Source organism: Gorilla gorilla, chromosome 2 (genome assembly GCF_029281585.2).
Source record: "Gorilla gorilla gorilla isolate KB3781 chromosome 2, NHGRI_mGorGor1-v2.1_pri, whole genome shotgun sequence".
Lineage (NCBI taxonomy): Eukaryota > Metazoa > Chordata > Mammalia > Primates > Hominidae > Gorilla > Gorilla gorilla.
The window spans coordinates 136228099-136247641 of NC_086017.1; the positions used below are offsets into that span (position 1 = coordinate 136228099).

At 43.7% G+C, this 19543-nt stretch overlaps 1 protein-coding gene and 1 pseudogene across 3 annotated transcripts in view; both read right to left on the reverse strand.

Annotated features, from left to right (window-relative positions):
* LOC129532774 (dnaJ homolog subfamily B member 6-like) overlaps positions 1-5976 on the reverse strand; it is a 30235-nt pseudogene extending 24259 nt beyond the window's left edge.
* Positions 1-7107, reverse strand: part of ZNF148 (zinc finger protein 148) — a 148293-nt gene extending 141186 nt beyond the window's left edge. The window contains exon 1 of one of the 3 annotated variants that reach the window (XM_031009385.3): positions 6858-7107. The gene's annotated coding sequence lies outside the window, so the exon portion shown is untranslated. The remainder of the gene's footprint in view (positions 1-6857) is intronic. The other 2 variants (XM_031009381.3, XM_055383853.2) reach the window with 2 other exon arrangements.
* Between the last annotated feature and the right edge of the window lie 12436 nt (positions 7108-19543).

Sequence of the window (19543 nt, forward strand, 5' to 3'; positions counted from 1 at the left end):
AAAATGAGTTTTTTAAAAAATTTATTTACACATTCAAATCAGTATGGTCCTCTTTAAAATAAGTTACTTTGGAAGGCTACCACTTACTCATTTATTCACTCCATCCATCCAACCATCTGATGCACTCATCCAACATTTATGTAGTGCCTAACTAACTACATGTGAGGCTATCACCCCTGTTCAAAATATTTCCTACTTCCTCCTTGGGAGTGTTTTCAAAATCAGCTAATAAGTCAACCAAGAAAATTATTCCCATTTCTGTGATTAACTGGATTTAAGGCAAAACTATTCTTCATTCACTCTATTTGATATTGACTAACCTTCAGCATTTCTAAAAATCAAAATTTCAAAGTAAAAAGATCGTCATCAATAAGACCATTCAGAATAAGATTATACCATGTATTATTTAAAAGTGTGCCTCTTGGCCGGGTGTGATGACTCATGCCTGAAATCACAGCACTTTGGGAGGCCAAGGTGAGTGGATCACTCGAGGCCAGGAGTTCGACACCAGCCTGGCCAACATGACGAAACCCCATCTTTACTAAAAAACACAAAAAATTGCCAGAAGTGGTGGTGCACGCCTGTAGTCCCAGCTACTCTGAGACTGAGGCAGGAGAATCGCTTGAACCTGGGAGGCAGAGGTTGCAGTGAGCCAAGATGGCGCCACTGCACTCCAGCCTGGGTGACAGAGAGAGGCTCCATCTCAAAAAACAAACAAACAAACAAACAAACAAAAGTGTGCCTCTTGGGCTGGGCGCAGTGGCTCACACCTGTAATCCCAGCACTTTGAGAGGCTAAGGCAGGCGGATCACCTGAGGCCAGGAGTTCGAGACCAGCCTGGCCAACATGGTGAAACAGCGTCTCTACTTAAAATACAAAAATTAGCTGGGTGTGCTGGTGTGTGCCTCTAGTCCCAGCTACTTGGTAGGCTGAGGCACGAGAATCAGTTGAACTCAGGAGGCGGAGGTTGCAGTGAGCCAAGATCGCACCACCGGACTCCAGCCTGAGTGACAGAGTGAGATCCTGCCTCAAAAAAAAAAAAAAAAAAAAGCCATAGAAGCCTAGAAAGAACATTCTGGGTCATTTTAATACATTTCCAGATTCCCCACACTAAAACTCTCCAGAAGACAAAGAATACTGCAATCTCAAAAAAAAAAAAAAAAAAAGTGTGCCTCTTGAAGGGATTATGAACTCCTAGCAAACAGGGACCATGTTTCGCTCACCTTTATAGACCCCTTCCCCCAACAGCACACACTAGATACTCAATAAATAGGTAAATTCTATAGAATTGTACTCAGAAGTTAATTCAGAAAAGGTGTTCTAAAAACATTCTGAACACTGCTACTGAAAATGACCACCAAAATATAAAAGTTCTTATCTGGAGATATAATTTTGATATTTGTTTTTAAAAATCAACTTTCTGAAATCTTATACCATTACTGAATCATTTCACATCTGTCTTTCTCTCTCAAAAGAATGTAAATACTACTTTGGGATGCCAAGGTGGGAGGATCACCTGAGGTCAGGAGTTCAAGACCAGCCTGGCCAAAATGGTGAAACCCCATCTCTACTAAAAATACAAAAATTAGCTGAGCATGGTGGCACGCTCCTGTAATCCCAGCTACTTGGGAGGCTGAGGCAGGAGAATTGTTTGAACCCAGGAGGCGGAGGCTGCAGTGAGCTGAGATCGCACCACTGCTCCCCAGCCTGGGCGACAGAGCAAGACCCCATCTCAAAAAAAAAAAAATTGTAAATACTATAAATTCCTTGAGAGAAGAAGCTTATCTGTTATTTTTCCTATCCTAAAAAAGAATTAAATCAGACAGTCCTAAAACAGTCATTTATGCCTGAGGTAAAAAAAAAAAAAAATCTAAATTAAACCAGCACCCTGCTACAGACCAGATTTTACTCCAGATTAAACTAGCTTCAAATTTAGAAGAGACCCCTTGGTCCCACCTCTTCCAAGTTGTTACAGAACCATTGCAATTCCATTCTAATCCAGTCTGTCTTCTTCCCTTAAATCTAAAGGTCCTCTCCAGATATCCCTTTTGCCCTTCACGCTGTCAAACATACACACACACAGTTTTGTCTACAATACCCCCACAGTACTCAGCAATTTCATACAATCCCACTATTATCGCTAACAGTGAACACTACTTTCTATCAGTCATTCAACAGGTATTTATTAAGCACTTAAGAATCAACCTGCTGTGAGTTTCCCTAGAGACTACAGGAAGTCTCTGCTCTAGAACAGGTTACAATGTACCATTTGCAAAACAAAGAGAATAATTGTCACAAATACAAAATTTAGCAATACATAAACTACATGTGAATACTGTTACTACTGAAAGTAAGGAAAACTCTCAAGAGTTTCTATTACTTAGACTCCCAAAAAGAAGTGGAGTAACATCTTTCTAATCTCCCAACATCCACCATAGTGATTTGCACCTCATACACAAATTTCAAAAACACTAATATTTTATGACTCTAACCTAACAGAGGAGATTGGGCCCAGTATAGTTTTTTCCTACCACATTCCCAACATATTAGTGACTTAAACATGCTAATTTCCTTAAAAATGACAAAAATTTTAGTCTCATCACCATAAGGTACACCTCCTTCACATTAACTATATCCGAATCCCCCTCAAAATTCTTTACCTTTTCTTCAGCCTCCTCAAAACGTATCACCACCTCCATCAAACCCTGTTCCTCATCCTCATCCTCCTCTTACCACATTTTCCCATCTCTCCCTACTACATACCCCCAAAAAACACATGTATACGCCAATCCATTACCTCCTAAAAATAAAAACATAAGAATTGTGGCCGGGCACGGTGGCTCACGCCTGTAATCCTAGCACTTTGAGAGGCTGAGGCAAGCAGATCACTTGAGCCCAAGAGTGCAAGACCAGCCTGGGCAACATGACGAAACCCCGTCTCTATAAAAAATACAAAAAAAGTTAGCCAGGAGTGGTGGCTCACGCCTGTATTCCCGGCTACTTGTGGGGCTGAGGTGAGAGGATTGCTTGAGCCCAGGAGGTGGAGGCTGCAATGAGCCGGGAACACGCCACTGCACTTCAGCCTGGGTGACAAAGTGAGACCCTGTTTCAAAAAAAAAAAAAAAAAAAAAAAGGGGGTGGGGGCAGGGCGAAGTGGCTCACGCCTGTAATCCCAGCATTTTGGGAAGCCGAAGCGGACAGATCATGAGGTCAGGAGATCGAGACCATCTACAGTGAAACCCTGTCTCTACTAAAAACACAAAAAAATTAGCCAGGTGTGGTAGCGGGCACCTGTAATCTCAGCTACTCAGGAGGCTGAGGCAGGAGAATTGCTTGAACCCAGGAGGCAGAGGTTGCAGTGAGCCGAGATCGTGCCACTGCACTTCAGCCTGAGCAACAAAGCTAGACTCCGTCTCAAAAAAAAAAAAAAAAAAAGAATTGCCACAGAACCCTAGAAAGAACACATTCAAGGGTCATTTTAATGCATTTCCAGATTTCCCACACTAAAACTCTCCAGAAGACTGTCAAAGAATACTGCAATCAGGCCGGGCGCGGAGACTCATGCCTGTAATCCCAGCACTTTGGGAGGCCGAGGCGGGTAGATCATGAGGTCAGGAGATCGAGACCACCCTGGCTAACACGGTGAAACCCCGTCTCTACTAAAAATACAGAAAATTAGCCGGGCGTGGTGGTGGGAGCCTGTAGTCCCAGCTACTCGGGAGGCTGAGGCAGGAGAATGGCGTGAACCTGGGAGGCAGAGCTTGCAGTGAGCCGAGATCGCACCACTGCACTCTAGCCTGGGTGACAGAGCGAGACTCCGTCTCAAAAAAAAAAAAAATACTGCAATCTGGTAACTAATTCCAAGATGAACAACTATCATTGTCAAGCAACTCCTCTTCATCTCTAACAAGCAAATCTTATGCTGCAAAGATGGTTCCTACAACATGGTCTTTCTGATAGGTCCATCCAAACTTCTCTTTATCATCTCATCCAGCATTTTTAGTCTAATTGTCAATGTTCTTTCTACTTCAGGAAAGCCATACCTAGGCTAAATCCCTAAAATACAATGGGGAAATCAAGAGATCCAGCCTAAGATTGTTGGATTCTAAAATCAAGGTTTAAGCATATTATTTAAAAATATAAACACATTGAATAAAATAACTAAAATAAATATCAAAGGTCAGAAAGGAGGAGAAAGGGGATAATGTCAATGACACATTCATAAACATCTTCTGACTCCGATAATGTCATTTTGATAAATCAAGAAATAATATTATATGCCCATTACTTGGAGACATGGAAAAAAGCATGGTAAGAAATACAAAATTAATGCTTAGAAGTAGCAGCCTCAGTAAAGTGGAACTGCAATAGGCAGGTGAGACAGGGGCTACTGTTTTTCATTATAAGTTCCCTCAGAACAATTTTATAATAAAAGAGTAGAGGCCGAGCACAGTGGCTCACGCCTGTAATCCCAGCACTTTGGAGGCCAAGGCGGGTGGATCACCTGAGGTCAGGAGTTCGAGACCAGCCTCACCAACATGAAGAAACTCCATCTCTACTAAAAATACAAAATTAGCCAGGGGTGGCGGCAGGCACCTTTAGTCCCAGCTACTTGGGAGGTTGAGGCAGGAGAATTGCTTGAACCCGGGAGGTGGAGGTTGCAGTGAGCTGAGACCACGCCATTGCACTCCAGTCTGGGCAACAAGAGTGAAACTCCATCTCAAAAAAATAAATAAATAAAAATTTTTTAAAAAAGGGTAGAAAGACAATAATGACATATTTAAGTGCATTCTGCTTACAAAAATTAAAAGAACAGATAATATACAGTGCTGGTGAGGGAAAAGGGAAGGAAGACTAGCCTTCTCATGCCATGATGACAATAAAATTGAGTACAGCATACTATGTTTAAAAAAGACCTGGCCGGGCATGGTGGTTCACACCTGTAATCCCAGCACTTTGAGAGGCCAAGGCGGGCGGATCACTTGAGGCCAGGAGTTCGACACCAGCCTGGCATGGTGGGGTTTCACATAGTGATGGGGTTTCACCATGTTGGCGAGGCTGATCTTAAACTCCTGACCTCAGGTGATCCGCTCGCCTCAGCCTCCCAAAGTGCTGGGATTACAGGCGTGAGCCACCGCGCCCAGCTGTATATAGTTTTTTCTTAATAAAAGGTGAATAATATCCGGGTAGTTTTTAAGAGTATGGTTCTAGCCCAGAGTTCCCTCTTGGAAATCTGGTCTGGTGTGAGCTCAGCAAATCCAGAGAGAGCTTGGTTCATTTCCTGACATAGAGATGCTAATCCTCCCTCCAACCTGGCTCTAGAGTCGTCCAGTCTCCTAGGTTCCCCTAGACCTTCTGATAACTAGTCCTGACCTCCTTGCAACCTAAAACCAAAACAGATATTCTAGATCCTCCATTCTGCAGGCCCACACTTTGCTGGCTGATACGTTTTCTTCAATACCATCATGCCTGAATGAGAGTATTCTCTCACTGGAGAACTCCTTCACAGTTCACATCAGGAACTGTGAATGGCAGAAGATCTCCCACCAGCCACAGATTTATGGAACCAATCCAGCCAACTAATTTGAGCTACAAATGAAGTATCTAAAGAAGAGCCAGCAAGCATATCTTCCCCCCCACCATTAATTATAATCTTGTGTACTGCAATCCAGGCTGAATAATACGGCACCAATTCTCCTGGACCAGATAAACTGGGCAGTGAAGAAAACCACCAAGTCAATTAATTTCCATTCCAGCGTTTGCCAGGATAGTATTTACCCAACCTCGGGTAAGTGTTAATACTTCAAATTTTCTACAATCGAAGCTCCATGGCCTAAGGAATCCCCACAGGCCAGGCCCTTTCTCAAGGTCTGCTTCAGAGGTTCTCATACTCATTGGTGCACGTCTAAAATGTCACAGACCAAACTACAGACTAAAATCTAATTCTCAGTGACCCCAACCACGGCCCAGACCCACACTTACCAGATGTCATCTACTGAACAGCCCACACAGGTTCGGAACTAGGCCATCCCGGCCCATCTGGAATAACTCTTCAGTACTTAGGCCAATATTTATTAATTATACTACATCTGTCTATTCTATTACGCATTCCCTGCATCTTCTCTACTATTTAGCACTCCCTCTTGCTTCAAACGCGATCCTTTCTATTCACGGGAACTCCTGTCTCCCTTCTTTCCTTCCCTGAGAAACGCTTCAGTTCTTTGCATAATGAAATACCTAACGTATCTGCACAATGAACACCCCCCAGAATCCTCAAGACTCCTCCACAGCCACCTCCCCGCATTCCTCCACCTCTCCGGCATCTTTCCTCCGGCCCCTCTCCCGGTTCGCACTCCCACTACGTTTCCTGCAAGCATTCCCTTTTCTCCAACCCCTGCCCTTCCCTTCTCCCAAAGAGCACACTCCGGCAGCAACAGTGACTGAGGCCTGCGGTGCATAAAGCACTGCACCAGGCACGGTGGACAGAGCCCTGGTGTCTCCCTAGCCTTTTCACACCCACACCCAGCACCCTCCGGCCTCCCCGTGCAAACATCCCACCTCCTCCCCTACCTCTGACACCCGCCTCCAGCCTCGGAAGCCGCCTTCTCGCCTCCGCCACCCCCGTCATTATCCCTCCTCAACCCCCCAACCCACCCTCCGCGCCCTGCTTCCTCACGTCCCCCAGCCAGCCCCAGCGTTTCCCTCGGCCTCGGCTGGCCCCCTGGCCACCCCCAGTCTCGCCACGGCTCGCTCCCCCCGGGGTCAGGCCGTTACCGCCGCGCGCTCCCCCCGCGCGCCGCCCCCTCCCCCTCCCCCGCCCTCCCCCGGGCCCGGGCCTGCCAGGCCGAGCGCTTTACCGCGGGCGGGCGCCGAGTCGCGCGGTCACCGACTGCAGGCGGCGGCAGCTCCAACCTTTCTAGGGGCCTTGAGAGGAGGGGAAGGGGGGAGGGGGGAGAACTTTTGCTGTGGCAGCTTCGGCAACAGCTCCCACCCCTGCGCCTTTCTCCTCTTCCTCCCCCTCCTCCTCCTCCTCCTCTTCCTCCTTCTCTTCCTCCTCCCAGAGCAGTAGAGACGCAGACATGCCGCAGCTAGAGCGCCGCCGCGGTCGCCGCCACTGCCGGCCCGGTGCATTGTGGGAAGCCCCGCACACGGGAAGCGCTCCGCGGCACCCGCCCTCGTCTGGCGCAGAGACCTGGCTGGGAAGACACAGCGTGGCTTCGATTCCGGCGCCTGCGTGTCACCAGCCCAGGGTGGCCGTGGAAGCTGGACCCGAGCCGCCCGCCCCCCAGGCTGGGCCTGGGAGGAAAGCGGTTTGAAAAAGATCGGAACTGAGGAACTATCTTAGAGCGAGGGACTCCCTGCTCCTACAGCCTTAACCAATGCCCAGCGCTTGGAGAAGTGGAGGACTCGGGGATTCGGGAGCGTTTCAGGCCTGGGGAAATGGAAGGGTCGGGGACCTAGGTGAAAGGTTATTTGCCAGAAATGTCTTGGCTTTTTCATTTATTCTGTCTTACCTAGCCCTTCGCCGCCACCTCCAGTCGTTGGCCTCTTACCACCTTCAAATGCCACCTTTTGCGGAAGATGTAGCCCTGCGCCCTTGAAACTGGCAAACCCTATTAGTGTCTGCAAGCTGAGATGCAGGGTGTGGGCATAGACACAGATCAAGAGATCCGGCCCTGGACCCTCCTGGGCAGAACCTTGCCCTTCTCATTTCACCTGAAGCCAAAGCTTTGTCTGTATGGCAAAGACTTGGTAATGATCTCTATAGAGCTAGGATTACACAGTTGTCTCATCCTTTGGGGGCCCTTTAGCCAAACTGTGACCTCCTTAATGGTGCCTTTATCAGCTAACATTAGGCGCCCTGAGGTGCTTCTGCGTACTGCCATCGTTTACAATTACTCATCTTTGTGTACCCACCCTAGCACAAGGTCAGCCATATAACATAAAGGATGCTCAGTGAATGTTGAGTAATTGTGAGCATCTGGAACTTGCCGTGGGATAAAACGCCTTCATTGGGATTTCTTCATAATAATATGAAGATTCCATCTAGCGCCTCTCTGCAATACTTAAACGTAACCTTTGAGGGGAGAGGGAAAAGAAAAGGCATGAAAATATCTATAGAGCCATTTCTGGTGTTCTCCTTCCCTTTTCCACACCCGCCTTCCCCCCCCCTTGCCAACTAAATGTTCATTTGAATAGTGCTTTTTGGCAAAATTCCAAACTCCTGCATTATGCACTTGTGATGACACTGAATTAGATTAGTGTCTGCAAGGTTAATGTTCCCTCAGGCATTAACCTTAGTAAATCGTGATGCCTGTTTAGAAATAGCTAAGGCCCAGAGGTTCAGCTTAATTTAGACACAGGTAACTAAGAGCAAGAGTAAACCACAGCTCCACAATCAACTCTCTCTGTGTGCTTTCTCCATTAAAAAATATAAATTTTAATAAGATGACTGCACATATTCTGAATGTTAATTGCAACAAAGCAATGACACAAGTTAGAGCCAAGGGACAGTTATCTGGAGGACAGCCTTCTGGCAACTTCTAGCACCTGCAGTAGCATCAAATTCAGACGTCATAATGAAAAACACCTCTGGCAGCAAGAAAGCCGACTCTCAGTATTAGGCAGTGGGAAAACTAATAACTGAAAAGGGCTCAAGGCCTGGAGGTTACATCCAATGGGCTAGGATTGATTGGTTTGCTATTAGGAATAGATCTAGTTCTCTGCTCAGCAGCCTAACAAGCGATAGAGAAACAGCTGTCTAAAATGGGCAGAACGAAGAGCACTACAGGGATAGTAACAGCAGAAGCGATGGTGAGGAGCAAGCTTAGGTCCTTTATAAGTTAAACTGGAAAAACTTCTCAGCTTCAGGTTGGCTCTCCATGCTCCTCTTGCTCACTTCCCTAAACACCACCCGTAGATACTCAGCCTACTTACTTTTCCTTTTTTTTTTTTTAACTTTTTATTTTGAAATAATTATAGACTCACAAGAAGTTGCAAAAATAGTCCAGAGTCCCATGCTTTCCCCAATGGTGACATCTTACAAAGCTCTAGTAAGACATCAAAATCAGTGTCAACCTAAATAACAGAGAGGCTTTCTAAAAGAAAATAATGTTTATTTGGGAATAGAGCATTGCAATGAAAATATACCCATCATAGTTAACTGCATATTCAGGGATGTAAAGGAAGACAAAGGTGTTTAAAGGAAAAAATGGAAAGGATTACATAATTGTTTTGAAATAATTATCCTTGACTACAAAGATCAATAACAAGGGTGACGCCAGTCCGAGGTTGGACAGGCATTTGCTGGGGAGATGTCCTTGCAGAAGTATTTTTTATGTAAGGTTGTGATGGCCTTTGTGCAAGGTTGTGGGTTTTGCAGTCCTTTTTTGATAGTTTTTGTTATCAGGTATACAAATGTAAGAACCCTCTCTTCGTAGGTAGCCTTCCCTAGCTCTGTTTGTCAGGGTTTCTTAACATTAGTAACTCCATTTTGATTGTGACAACTTTCACACCAGGAAATCGACAACAGTACATTACTGTTTACTATAGACTTCAGAACTTATTACTTGCCATTTTCTTAACCTGTGTTCTGTTTTGTGTGTGTGTGTGTGTGGTTCAATGCAACTTTACCTCACTTACAGATCCTTGTAACCACTCCTATAATGAAGACAGAACTGTTCCATCACCACAAAAGAACTCCCTCATACTACCTTTTTGTATTCACAAATCCCCTTCCGCACTGCGACCGCTCTCCCAACTCCATGCCAGTCCTCTAGTAACCACTAAACTATTCTCCATCTCTATACTTTCGTCATTTCAAAAATGTTATCTAAGTGGAATCATACAGCATGTAAACTTTTGAGATTGATGTTTTAACCTAAACATAAAGGTCCACAGCTCAAGCAAATCTAAAGGGCACAGACACTTCCAGCTGATGGTTTCCAAGGGGGAACGTAATATTTAGGAAATCAAGAGAAGTCAGGAATCTGAGTTTTGGGGTGAAGTCTCACAAATATTAAATGTTGACAACTCATTCTGTTTTTTTTTAAGAACACAAAAGCATGTCAGACAAAACATGCCTGTGGGCCAGATTAAGCCCATAGCCCCCAGTATATCTTCTCTGATGTGACCTAACCCATAGAGGCTGGCACCGCTGTTCTGACAGGTGAGATTCTCAGGGACTCCCAGGGCCTCTTTCCTCTCTTCTGGCTCTGGAATTAGTTCTGAGGCTTGGTCTTTGCACTCCTTCCAGGAGAAGAATGTACTTCCATCTCTTTCCTGCTTCACCAGGTCTTCAGACCCTCCTTTAGTAATCTCTTTCGTTCCTTTTTTCTAGTATTCTCAGACTCAAGACTAGATGGAAGTTCTGTCTTCTCTATCCTTATGGCTCCCTGCAGCACTAGCCATTCGTCAAAGCTGGTTCTACCTTAAGGATAAACTTGTCCTTTTCTTTGCAAAACTCTAAATTCATAGCTTTGCTACAGATTAATCCACAAGAACCTGCCTCTACTGCGTCACTCCTACTGTACCCAGAAAAATATGGCTTTTCCTGTTCCTAAAGGAGTTCTTTTCCTGGGACATCACCCCCTGAATTCCTGCTTCAGATATGCTTCAGGCCTGGGGAAATGGAAGGGTTGGGGACCTAGGTGAAAGGTTATTTGCCAGAAATTTCTTAGCTTTTTTGTTTATTCTCTCTTACCTAGCCCTCCGCTGGAGGGCAAAGGGCATCCCAGATAACTGATAAATTCTAAAACTAATGAATAGTCTACTGTCTCCTGCTTAGGATATAGAGTGTAGGTAATTTCTTGAGTTTGAGACAAAAAACCCTGCACCTGTTAGAAACATCTAAAGAAGGTACTAGGTTGCACTAAAGTTCATCAGCTGTGAGGTAACTATGGTTTAGAGGGGCACAAGGGGAGACACCACTGAAAGGCCAAGATACATAGGAATGAATGAAAATGAGGTCTTGGGCCAGGATGATATTAGTGGGTAAGGAAAAAATAAAATAATATGAGGATAATATCTACTAGTGCCTAGAGGTTAGTCTGGTGATTAAGTCCACAGATTCTGCAGCTGAAGCCAAGTGAAGTCAGGGTTTGAATCCTGACTCCACCACTTGCTGGCTTTGCAATCTTAAGTTACTTAACCTCTCTGTGCTGTCAAGTGCCCCATCTAGCAAAAGGAGCTAAGAATAGTACCTTCTTTTTAGGGATATTATGGCTATTAAATATTAACATAGAGTAGTTTAGTGTTTGTTTATTTATTTATTTATTTTAGAGACAGGGTCTCTGTTGCCCAGGCTGGAAGGCAGTGGTACAATCATAGTTCACTGCAGCCTCAAACTCCCAGGCTCAAGTGATCCTCCCACCTCAGCCTCCTGAGTACCTGGGACTACAGGTGTGCACCACTATGCCTGGCTGATTTTTGTATTTTTGTAGCAATAGGATCTGGCAGTATTGCCCAGGCTGATCTCAAACTCTTGGCCTCAAAGCGAGCCTCCCAGCTCGGCCTTCCTAAATACTGGGATTACAGGCATGAACCACCACACCTGGCAATGTAAAGCAGTTAGAACAATAACTGACACATAGTTAAATGTTCTATGTGGTGTTGATATTGTAGTTGCTATTATTACTATTTAAAATAACCTAAAGGTAACACTGAACCAAATTTCCTAAAAATAAAATTTAATAGAGAAAAGACATCAGTTTCTACAAGTGGATTGGGGTGAGGAAAAGAATAGAAACTATACAAGGACAAAAAAAAAAAAGAACATGATGAGAGAGGTGATTTAGGTGGGAAAATACCTTTCAGAATGTTTACCATGGGGAATAAAAAGGGTATGCAATAGGTAGATGGCACTAGGAAAAAAATTAACCTGCAAAAAAAACTACCATTATTCAGATATTTTATTTCTGAACATAATCTTTGCCTCAACAATTTTATAAGGCTGATGACATTGGTCTATTTTAAGGATGCTTGCTACTTTCTATCCAGCCAACACCAGTGAATGAAGTGCCTACCTCTTCTTTCCCGAAGTTTAACCAGAATGAAGACAAGTTAACTATTCATGTATTAAAGCTGTGGGTTTTCATAAGAGAGAAATAATAACAATTTTTACCATCCCAGAGTGTTCAGAGATCTCACAATTTGCTTATTGCCAAGATGGTGCAATATAATGCAGAAATGATTTTTTTATTTCTTGTTTTTACTCTCAATATGATTTGAATTAAAAAGCATGTGAGAATTCTGGGCTCATCAAAGTATATCAAAACTACCCTGTTATATGTAGTAATTCAACACAGAGAAAAAGCATTCATTTTCCCTCCATTACTATCTTTCTAACTTGCCAATATTCGGCTTAAATATTTATTTAAAACCCACATGCCAAGAGCTACAAATGGCACCACAAAAGGAATAAAACAGATACAGGATTGCACTAAAGCTGTGCAATAACTATGGTTTGGAGGGACACAGGGGAAGATACGGGGAAAAGGTCAAAACAGGCAAAGACACAAGAATTAAGCATTGGGGTTAACACTGTTTTACCTTTTCTTTCCTACTTGATTTTTCATGAAGGCAACCATTTTACACTTCCTGAAGAAAAGTATGTAGCTGTGTAAGAACACAGTGTTAAGGTTCAAAGAAAACTAAGACATGTTCTAAGTTCATGAGAAGCTGTAAACTAATGGAGGAGGCCGGGCGCAGTGGCTCATGCCTGTGATCACAGCACCTTGGGAGGTGGGAGGATCGCTTGAGCCCAAGAGTTTGAGGCCAGCCTGAGCAACATAGTGAGACTCCATCTCTACAAAAAATCAAAAAATTAGCTGGGCATGGTGGCACATGGCTGTAGTCCCAGCTATTTGGGAGGCTGAGGTGGGAGGATCACTTGGGCCTGGGAAGTCGAGGCTGCAATGAGCTATGATCACACCATTGCACTCCAGCCTGGGCATACAGAGTGAGACCCTGTGTCAAGAAAAATTTTAAAAATGAAATTAGCCGGGTGTGGTGATGCATGCCTGTGGTCCCAGCTACTTGGTGGGCTGAGGTAGGAGGGTTGCTTGAGTCTGGGCAGTTGAGGCTGCAGTGAGCTATGATCACCATTGCACTCCAGCCTAGGTGACAGAGCAAGACTCTATCTCAAAAAATAAATAAATAAGTAAATAGATAATGTAGCTAGGGTGAGAATGAGCCCTCACTTCTTTCAATTGCTCAATCGTAGTTTTTGAATACCTAGTATGTGTCAGGCAATGAGCTGAGTGTCAGGGATATTCAGTCCATTGAGAAATCCGTACATCTGTTCTTTTATTCATCAAACAAATTGTTATTGAATGTCTGGTACTATACTAAATACCAGAAATACTGTGGTAAATAAAATACTCTTCTAGGCCAGAAGCTTACAACCATCAGTTGGTGGAGTAAAACAGGTGAATAAACTGCTTCACTGCAGGGTGATACATTCTAATATAGAGATGAGCACCGGACGCTGGAGGAGGACACTGGAAGAGGACCTGTGCAGCCCCGGGCCAGGACAGCTTCCCCAACATGACATTTTAGCTGAGACATGAAAGGGGATGGTACCGGTGGAGTCCTGAGCAGAGGAAGGAGATGGCATGTGCAGAGTCCTAGTGCCAAAAGGAGCTCAGTGTGTTCAGGGACCTGCGAGTCGTTCCGAATGAATGCATGCAGGAAGAGGTAAAAAAGAAAAAAAAATGATACTGCAGTGGAAAGCACCAGCAAGCTCCAGAGTGCCTTGTGGACTTAGTTGAGGTATCTGACCTTCCTTTATCCCAAGAACAGTCTTTCCCAAAGTGTGGCTGGATGATAAGAAGATCTTAGATGGTACACAGAATACTATTTTTTTAATTTTCGTAGTTAATGGAGTGAACATGCATAGAAAATATATAGATAGATAGATATAGATCTATTTCATACATGCAACACATTGCTTATCTTATATTATTGCTTAGGATGAGGTTGACTGACAAAAGTAATTCAACTGACAGAATACTACCTAGATTATAGTTGGTACATGAACAACCATGAATGACTGATGTTTGGGCAAAAATGCCTGAGGCTGACAGATTGCCATGGAAAGCTTTTATGTAGGGAAGTCACATAAGAATACTTCTAGGTTAGGAAGAGCACTCTGGTTGTGGAGAATAGATAAGGACAGTATTTGCCAAACTTCTGGTTAAGTCACATGAGTGGATTCTGAAATCAAATTTAAAGTTGTGCTGGGTGCAGTTGTGCAACCTGCAATCCCAGCTACTGGGAAAGCTGAGGTGGGAAGATTACTTGAGCCCAGGAGTTCAAGAGCAGCCTGGGCAACACAGTGAGACCCCATCTCAAAAAAAATTGTTTTTAAATTTTCTTTAAGTTGTAACTGGCAGAGTTTTCTTTCAGTAAAACATAATAGGATACAATAAATATTATCAGACGGCTTCACATACAATCAGATGGCATCACACGTAACAATACTTTTAATTTTACATAGGCATCTATAAGCATGTATGCATGTGTGTAAGTGTTACTAGGTTACAGCACAAAATATTTTTCTTACTGTGGGTCAAAGTCAAAGAAAGTTTAAAAGTCACTGGAAACAGACCAATTAGGAGTCTGTTGCAGTATTTTGTTCATTCAATTAGTGTTTATTGAGTACATATTATGTAACAGGTGCTATTCTACGCACTGAGAATATGGCTGGTGAACAAAATTGATAATGTGCCTGATCTCACAACATTTACACTTTGGTGAGGAGAGGATACAATGAGCAAGTAACCAAATAAGTTCCTAAGACAACTTAAGAGAAGTGAAGTTCTTTAAAAAGCAATAAATCCGAGGGAGAAATGTAGGCTCCACACAGGCTGGTCTCTTCTTTTTTCTTTTCTTTTTAATTTTTTTTTCATTGCTGTGTTCCAAGCATAGAGAATAGGAATGGTGCTTAGAACATAATAGCTGCTCTGTAAGTATTCGTTGAATGACTGAATGAATGAATCATTCAATGAAGGCTGCTGTTGGCTTGACTTAGGTAGTTAAAATAGAAATTAAGAGAACTAGATGGATTCAAGATATATTTAAGAGGTAAAATAAATGGGGTTTAGTGAGAAAAGTAGGATTTGGGGGTTAAGAGATAAAAATAAGAGGAATAGTTTCTCTACAACCTACTCTAAAGATAGTAACCAGAGTGATCATGTGATTTCTCCATTGCAAACCCTCCACAGCTTCCTATTGTACTCGGAGTAAAGCCCAGGCTCCTTACAATGGCCAGGAATGCTGTCCATGACCTGGGCTTGGGTGCCTCACTAACCTCATCACTAAAAATCTCCCTCTGTCTCGCTCTGTTCCAGCCACACTGGCCACCTTGCTATTCCCCAAACCCCCAGTTAAGGCACTGGTCAAGGCATTTGCACTCACTGTCCCCTCTTGAAATGCTCTTCTCCCAAATATTCACATAGCATAGACCTCTCTTTCTTCAAGTGTCTCCTTCTTGGAGAGGTCTGTTCTCACCAACTAATGTTACAACTCATGTACCGTGACATACATTCTTCTGCCTGCTTAGCTTTTCCCCACAGCACTTACTGTGAGACGTGTGTATGGGTGTGTGTGTGTGTGTGTGCAGCACTCGAACATACTATTATAGTCGATTATCCTCATTGTCTGTCTCCCACAGGAATGTCACTATCCATGAGCCTAAAGCAGTTTGGCACATTGTAGGTGCTCCATCAATATTTGTTGAAAAAACAAAGACAACTCTCAGGTTTCTGGTTTGAGCAACCGGGTGATTGTGGCTTACTGAGGCAAGAAACACAGAAGGATACAGGGTCTGATGGGAAGTGACAAGTTCCTTTTTTGACGTGCTGAGTCCGTGTCTTGTGAAAGCAATGTCCAGGTGGGAATTCTCTTTAGGCAGTTGAATATATGGGTCTGGTCCTCCAAAGAGCCACAGATATAAACTTGAGGGATCACTGGCTTATAGATGGCATTTGAATGGATGAGACCAGCAAGAAAATGTATACAGAGATGAAGAGAAGACCTCGGGGAAACAGCAGGAGCTGAAAAACAGCAATAGTAGAAGAGCCCACAAAGGAAAGAGAGCAAGTGATGGAGTTAGAACGGAAAGCAGTTGTGGAAATTCATGGGAGAGTAGTTTTAAGAAGGGAGGTATATTTATTCTCTATTCCTGTATAAAACTTATTCCAGCCTCATAACTATATATAATTATTATGTGTCAGTTAAAAATACATTTTAAGGCCAGGCGTGATGGCTCATGCCTGTAATCCCAGCACTTTGGGAGGCTGAGGTGAGAGGATCACTTGAAGTCAGGAGTTAGAGACCAGCCTGACCAACATGGCGAAACCCCAACTCTACTAAAAATACAAAAATTAGCCAGGCATGGTGGCGGGCACCTGTAATCCCAGCTACTCAGGAGATTGAGGCAAGAGAATCGCTTGAACCTCGGAGGCGGAGGTTGCCGTGAGCCAAGATCATGCCACTGCACTCCAGCCTGAGTGACAGAGAAAGACTCTGTCTCAAAAATAAACAAATTTAAAATAATTACCCCAAAATTTAGTGGCTGAAAGCAAAACACATTTATTATCTCACTGCCTGATAAAACACACTCTGTCTCTCTACACTGTCACACAGAACACTGCTGACACCAGGTGTACAGGGTTTTTTCCACACTGAAAATTCTCTGACACCAGTTGGGTGTCCCACAATTCAATTCTGACACTATCTACCTGGAGTTTGGGTCAGATCCCACAAGTTAAGGGCTCAATCCCACAAGACTGCTCCCACCTAAAATGCCAATCTCAAGTCCAGGCCTCTTGTACTTCTGATCCACCCACTATAAGTTGGGGTTTCCCATGACCCTCTCCTCATGTGCAATAATTTTCTAAAATGGGGCACAGAACTCAGAAAAACACTTTATTTACATTTATGGTTTATCATAAAGGGTACTGTTAAAGCAAACTAAATATGGCCTGGGAAAGATTCCACACTTCTATATTTGAGTCCTTGTGGATGAACTGTAACCTAGCTTAATAGTCAGACAAAATTGAAAACCTAACTTAGGAGTGGCCAGCCATGGTGGCTCACGCCTGTAATCCCAGAACTTTGGGAGGCTGAGGTGGGCAGATTACTTAAGGTCAGGAGTTTGAGACCAGCCTGGCCAATATGGTGAAACCCCATCTGTACTAAAAATACAAAAATTAGCTGAGCATGGTGGTGTGCGCCTGTAGTCCCAGCTACTCAGGAGGTTGAGGCAGGAGAATTGCTTGAACCGGGGAGGCAGAGGTTGCAGTGAGCCAAGATTGCTCCATTGCACTCCAGTCTGGGCATCGTGGCGAGACTCCATCTCAAAAAAAAAAAAAAGAAAGAAGAAAACCTAACTTAGGAGTATGTGCCTATTACAATAACTGAGTCTTGGCCAATCCCAGTGGCCATACTTCATTCATAGACTAAGTGTTCAAACTGGGTTCCAATAAGGCAAACGCCAACCTGTAATCAATCCAGCTGTTTCTGTACCTCACTGCCGATTTCTGTATGTCATTTCCTTTGTTTTTGTTTGTTTATTTGTTTGTTTTGTCTATAAATCTTCTTCCACCATGTGGCTGCACTGGAGTCTCTGTGAATCTGCTGTGATTCTGGGGGCTGCTCGACTGGTGAATCGTTCATTGCTCAATTGAACTCCTTTAAATTTAATTTGGCTGAAGTTTTTTTGTTGTTGTTGTTGTTGTTGCTGTTGTTGTTGTTGTTGTTTTTGAGATGGAGTCTCGCTGTGCGGCCCAGGTTGGAGTGCAGTAACACTATCTTGGCTCACTACATGAAGTTTTTTTTGTTGTTGTTTTTTGTTTGTTTGTTTGTTTTTTATCAGAACAGATGAACAGCCAGATGAAGGGATACATGGGGTGTAGTCTGGAAGGATCCCAAGAACAGGAGCTCTGTCCCTGTGGAGTTGGGGTCCACCACCCTCCTGTCATCCTACTATTATTGTTGTGCAAGAGTTTTCAAAGAGCTTAATCTCTAGCCCCTTCCAGGAAGTCTGTTGGTAGGCCCGAAAGTTCTAACCTTGTAATCACTTGGTCTTTCTGGTGACCAGCCCCATCCTGAGGCTATTAGGGGCAAGTTACCTCATTAATATAAACTCAGATGTGACCAAAAACGGTTCATTATGAATAACAAAAGAAACTCATGAAATACAAAGGGCTTTAGGAGCTCTGTGCCAAGAACCAGAGACCAAGACCAAATACATTTCTTGTTACACCACATGCTATTTCTGTGGGTACAGAGTCCTGCACTACCTAACTGGGTCCTCTGTTTTAGGGTCTCTTACAAGGCTGTAATCAAAGTGTCACTCAAGGCTGTGGTCTCATCTGCAGGCTTCTCTAGATAGTGATCCTCTTTCAAACTGTTGGCAAACTGTTTCAATTGTTGACAGGATTCAGTTTTCTAAGAACTGCTGGACTGAGGGCCTCAGATCTTTCTCATGGGGATTTCTCTATAGGGCACCTCACAACATAGGAGCTTGCTTCATTCACCAGAGCAAACCTGAAAGAAGAATCCACGAAAGAGTGTGAGCAAGTCTTCTATAACCTCATCTTGTAAGTGCTATGTCATTCCATCTCACTTTTGTCTTATTCTAGTCATTAGAAGCAAGATACCAGGCTCAGCCCACACAAAAGGAAGGGATTAAAAAAGGGAGTGAATACCAGGAGGTGGGGATCACTGTGAGCCACTTTCGAAACAGCCTCCTACAGAGGATGTGTCGGTAGTGTTAAAAGTCATAGAGTGGTCAAGCGTCCAGGACATTTGGCAACAAGGAGCAGCGTTTGTTATTTTAGAGAGAGCTGGCTTAGCAGAGGGTGGAGGCAAAGCCAGATGATGAAGGTCTGAAGAGTGAATCAGAATGGAAGAAGTAGAGGTGGCAAGCACAGACAATTCTTTCAAGAGGCTTAGATATAAAGGGAAGGATAGTGATAGAGTGGCTTCAGGAAGGAATGGACTCAAAACCAGATAGCGGTTTATTATTATTATTATTATTATTATTATTATTATTATTATTATTTGAAAGAGATTTAAATGCATTTAAAAGTTATCAGGGGCCGGGTGTGGTGGCTCATGCCTCCCAGCAGTTTGGGAGGCCAAGGAGGGAGGATCACTTGAGGCCAGGAGTTTGAGACCTGCCTGGGCAACTTAGCAAGAACCCTGTCACTACAAAAAGTTTAAAAAAAAGTAGCCAGGAATAGTGATGCCCACCTGTAGTCCCAGCTACTTGGCAGTCTGGAGTGGGAGGATCACATGAGCCCGGGAGGTGGAGGATGCAGTAAGCCAAGACTGTGCCACTGCACTCCAGCCCAGGAGACAGAGTGAGACCCTATCTCTAAAGAAAATAATAAAAATAAGAATAAATAAAAGTTATTGGATAGGTATATATAGAAAAAAGATTAAAGAAAGAAACTGGATCCCTTCCTTACACCGTATACAAAAATTAACTCAAGATGGATTAAAGACTTAAATGTAAGACCTAACACCATAAAAA